Here is a 5382-nt window from a genome sequence, read left to right as displayed (position 1 = left end):
AGCAGGAGGGAGCTCGGGCGAGCGGACGTCGTGCGCAGCTGCGCTCGTCGCGAGCCGAGCAGAGGAGCGAGGGCGTGGCGACGGGGTCGGGCTCGAGCCAGAGAGGAGAGAGAGGGGGTCGGGAGAGAGAGGGGTTGGGGCTGGGGACCCGATTGCGAGAAAAAGAGGGGCGGCGGGGGGTGGAATGCAAAAGACCAGAGGGAGCCGGTGGGAGGCTCTAGGGTTTCTTGCCGGGCGGGCCTTGGGCCGGATTGAGGTGGGGCTGAGGCTGCCGGCTGGGCTAGGCTTGCCTGGCCGGATTGGGAGGTCTGCCTCCCTTTTTTTTTTATTTAAAACGTTTTGTTTTTTTTTTGTTTTGTTTTAAACTGTTTTCAAATAGATTTTGAGGACAACAAAATAAGCAGAAAACTATATTTTAATTGGAGATAAAAGAAGAGGGAGTAATTTTGTAAATAAAATAGGGTTTTAGTAAATTAATTTTTGGTTCAAAAGTATGCATGATGCCATGATGACTTGGAACGACACGGAAAAACAGGCGGCGAAGAAAAATCTAATATTAGGGTTTTTCCGGGTCGTTACAAACGACACCACTAACAAGGAACCTCGCCCCGAGGTTCCACACCACGGTAGGGGGGGGAGAGAGGTAAACTATCGGATCTTCAAGCGACGTGTCGATCTCCTCGACACCACTAACAAGAAGTCTTACTCCAGCTTGGATGGTCGACACCACCAACAAGAAGTCGTTGTTCCGCTGTTGATGATGTGCTTCTGTCGAGAGCCTCGATTGCAGATGATCAGGCACCGTACACGAAGATGGAAGGAGTAAGAATCACATTGATCCACCCATTCAAGTAACAAGAGCGAATAATAAGAGTAGTCAGTATGGTCGCGACTCCATCCCGCACTCAAAGTATTACTCTGTACATGAATAAGAGAATCGTGCAACCAACTCCAGGAATACAGATTGACGATCTTGGTAAACATCGACAACGAAGGTTCATGACGTCAAAAACACAAGGGATAGAGGAAGGATCACATAAACCGAGATGGCGTCAACAGAGAAGACAAAGGTTAGCCGCCTGTGATGTTCTTCTGTCAGAAATCTTCAGAGATCGGTCCTAATAGGTGAAGGCATAGATCGTCCAACCCACGTCGGAACCTAAGACTCAGAGAAGCAGATAAGAGAAGATGCAAAACTCGCAAAGGTAAGAGGAGCAAGATTAGAGATAAGGAGAAAAATCAGAGCTAATCAGAACTATCCAACGAATTTTAGAAAATAGTTTTGACACTAGACACAACAACGTTCGTTGGCAAGGTTATCCTACAGGCAAGCGGACCAGTGGGGTATCGACAACCTGGGCTCTGATACCAACTTGTGACGCCCCGGAACCGGTACCATGAGGATCCCAGCGAACCCGCCGAAATCCGCACGATATCGATTCTGAGACGCCCTCCGACACGACGTGCGCGACGAATCACACACGTGATGCCGCAGGAATTAACACGAGCGGTAACATTACAACAGGATTACAATAGAGCCCACAAGATACATATATTACAACAACGACTCCAACGAGTCAAGATACAAATAGATACATACAAAGATCCAAATCATACGTAAGATCGAATACGTCCGAGTACGGACAAGATACAAATTGGACTAAGAGTCCTGAAGATAACCAGTGGCGTCCATAACCCTGCCCAGGCCAAGCCGGAAGGGTAACCTTGCTAACATCGTCATCTCGTACCTGTCAAAGTCGGTTGCCGACAAAAGGGGGGAAGCAAAAGAGAAAGGGAAAAGGCGAGAGTAAGTACCAAGGAACGAACTCCGGCACGTACTTAGCGAGACTAGAAATGGCTATGCTCGCCGAGCGAGTATATATATATATCGCCTGGGGCTATATGGTAGGTTTAGCGGCAGCAAAACTATAACCAATAGAGACACACTACAACATCCGTCTACTCAGAGAAGATAAGAGAGCGCATAAGGTAACAAATAAATACTACACAAACATAACCCAGCCAAATACACATATCCCCTTCAACAATTGCGAAGAGGCAATGTAAAAGGCACGCAACGGTGGACAAGTTTTATTCGGTATCGGTTGTAGTAATGCTATATTACTACGCAAGTTATTAGCAGATTATTAGCAACAAGATAACGGTGTAAGTTGTTCTATGATCAAGCTATACAATTCCAAGTCGTCCATAACCGTGGACACGGCTTATCGATAAGATGTACACCTTGCAGGGGTTGCCCAAATGTAACCATACGCATGCTCGACCCACTTACGACAGGTGGATGTCTCACAACAAAACCGTTCCCAGTTCAACAAGAAAGTCTAGGGGGGCCACCCGACTAAGCTACCCGTAACGAAGTCCGGCCGTACTCCGAAGCGGACTCAGGGTTTGCGACGGCGGCTAGGCGTGCGAACCACACGCTTTCGCTAAACGTCCCGCGGGGTACAGTACAGAAGTAAACACCCGAAGGCAACAGTAATAAACACCCGAAGGCAACATGAAGTAAACACCCGAAGGCAACAGTATAGTAAAGCATGGCATACATGGCATAGGCAAATAAAACCAAGGTTGTGGCCCCCTTTTCAACTGACTTGAGAAAAGGTAATGGGTGAGGGGGTCCCAATAATCGTCCCCACGCATGGGTAGAGCGCTCAATCTCGGAACAGTATAACAAGAACTCGGGTCCTAGGGGACATTAGCGAGTCAAAGTTCCGATGCTTTCGCAAAGGGGCTCACGCATGCCTCTGCTTACAATTTTAGTTGTTAACAAGTAAGTAAAGCATGTGTATCTCCAACAACTCGATATAGCATGTGATAACCTCCCAACAACCCAACATATCCCGATAACAGATCGAGATAAACAACAGATCCTAAACACGCCTACGACTCGCAAGGCTCAAACATCAAGCAACGGGTATGGATAAGGAATGGTGCATATAGGATTATTAGGGTAAACAAGTGGAATAGGACACGTGACTCAATAAGAAGCGCAACATAAGGATAGCAATGCGAGGGAGAGTGTATAATAGGTGAAGAGAGAGGGCTCGCCTGTGAAAAGCTGCAGAAAAACTTGTCGGAGAACTCGTCGTATCTCACATCAACACTTCGTGATCCTATCCGGGAAGAAGCAAATGCTACAACAAACATCGGATGCACATCTTATCACTACGGCAAAAGAATCGGCATGATCATGATATGGTATGCATGCATGACATGGCAAAGATGATGCGGCGATGCAACTTATCCAATTTAAGCGGAATCGGAATCCGAACAAACAATTATTAGGTTCTAGTTATTTTTCTACCCCGCATATTTAATGTTGTTAAGCATGGCATAAACATGGCATGTGTGCGCTACGCAAAATTAAATGGAACCGGGACACAATAAATAATTCCCGCACAATTCCATATTTATTTTTATTAAGTGGTTCACTATCAACCCGAACCCACATATGCGATGCACCATGTATATATGATGCGACAAGATGATTTTGATGCACATGTTAAATAACATATTTAGAAAATACGGATCATGGTCGGGGTCGGGGTCTCACGGTATCGGAACAAGGATGGTCGCCGGACTTGGGTTCGGAGAGGAAGCAGACGAACTTGGAAAAGGGCGTCGGTGTCTTCGTTTCGCTGCAACTGAGGATGTGGCCAGCGGTGCATGTGCCTGAGAGAAGAAGTATGTATCAAGGACCACACATCAAAGATTGCATCGTTGTAGACCACGCGGTGCAACAGAAACCGAGCAGCTGTGAGGATACATACGAGCCAAACACTGAGCCAAAACGACGGCGAAAGAATCTTGTGTAGCTGATGCCGCAGCGCACACACACACATGACGAGCTCAAAGTGGTAGGTAACGGAGCGACGATGTAGCACTTGGTGGTGTGGTGATCTTGAGTAGCTGAAAGAGATGCAGTGGTGCCCGTAGGTAGTGAACGACGAGGCCGAACCAGGGCGCCACGGTCGATGAGGGAAGCTGGGCAGGAGGTGTGCACGCGCACAGACGGCAGGAGGAACGTAGGCGACGACGGCAGCGCCCGCGCGGACGTGCGCGAGCAGGGGACGAGCCGGCGCGGTACTTGGCGGCGCCGGAAGGAGGAGGCAGGGGCGCGTCTGTGACCGTCTACGTGCGTCCATGAGGAGGTCGGGGACGAGCTCGTGGCGGAGGAAGCTGGGACGCGGTGCCGGGGAAGCAGAGACGGTCGCGTCGGGGTCGGAGATGAGGACGAGCGGGAGGGGCGCTCCTGGCGGCGGCCGGAGCCTGATGAGGGGCGAAACCGCGCGGAAGCTTGCAGGGAGGAGGCGACGCGGCGCGCTGCAGCGCAGGTCGGGCGGCGCACTCGGGAGGCTCTCGAGCAGAAGGGAGCTCGGGCGAGCGGACGGCGTGCGTGGCTGCGCTCGTCGCGAGTCGAGCAGAGGAGCGAGGGCGTGGCGACGGGGTCGGGCTCGAGCCGAGAGGAGAGAGAGGGGTCGGGAGAGAGAGGGGTTGGGGCTGGGGACCCGATCGGGAGAAAAAGAGGGGCGGCGGGGGTGGAGTGCAAAAGACCGTGAGGGAGCCGGTGGGAGGCTCTAGGGTTTCTTGCCGGCGGGCCTTGGGCCGGATTGAGGTGGGGCTGAGGCTGCCGGCTGGGCTAGGCTTGCTCGGCCGGATTGGGAGGTCTCGCCTCCCTTTTTTTTTTATTTAAAACGTTTTGTTTTTTTTTTTGTTTTGTTTTAAACTGTTTTCAAATAGATTTTGAGGACAACAAAATAAGCAGAAAACTATATTTTAATTGGAGATAAAAGAAGAGGGAGTAATTTTGTAAATAAAATAGGGTTTTAGTAAATTAATTTTTGGTTCAAAAGTATGCATGATGCCATGATGACTTGGAACGACACGGAAAAACAGGCGGCGAAGAAAAATCTAATATTAGGGTTTTTCCGGGTCGTTACACAGTTGGAGCTTGTGATCCTTGTGCTTGAGCAGTTGGAGCGTGTGATCCTTGTGTGGCCTGACTAGATGCCTGAAACAATTTGATGTCAACAGAAAGGAATTCTGTACACAGAACAAGAATGGTACTGGACAGAGCAAGAATACCTGAGGATTTTTGCTGGTTTTTGTAAGATGTGCATTCCTTTTTTTGCCTTTCTCAGGATTTCCACCACAACCTGACTTGTTGTGTCCCGCAGTGCCACAAATAGAACACTTGATGACAGTTCCATGCTTACTCATCTTCTTTCCTACGGGTTTCTCATGCTCTTCTCTTTTTCTTGCATTTTTTTAGGCCTTCCTGGCATTCTGACATAAGGTGGAGCTTGAGGCCTAGGATTTGAAGAAATAGGCCACATCTCCTCACCTTCCACTGGCTGTAAA

This window comes from Lolium rigidum, chromosome 7, assembly GCF_022539505.1.
Source record: "Lolium rigidum isolate FL_2022 chromosome 7, APGP_CSIRO_Lrig_0.1, whole genome shotgun sequence".
In the NCBI taxonomy this organism is placed as follows: Eukaryota; Viridiplantae; Streptophyta; class Magnoliopsida; order Poales; family Poaceae; genus Lolium; species Lolium rigidum.
This window is presented reverse-complemented; position numbering follows the sequence as displayed.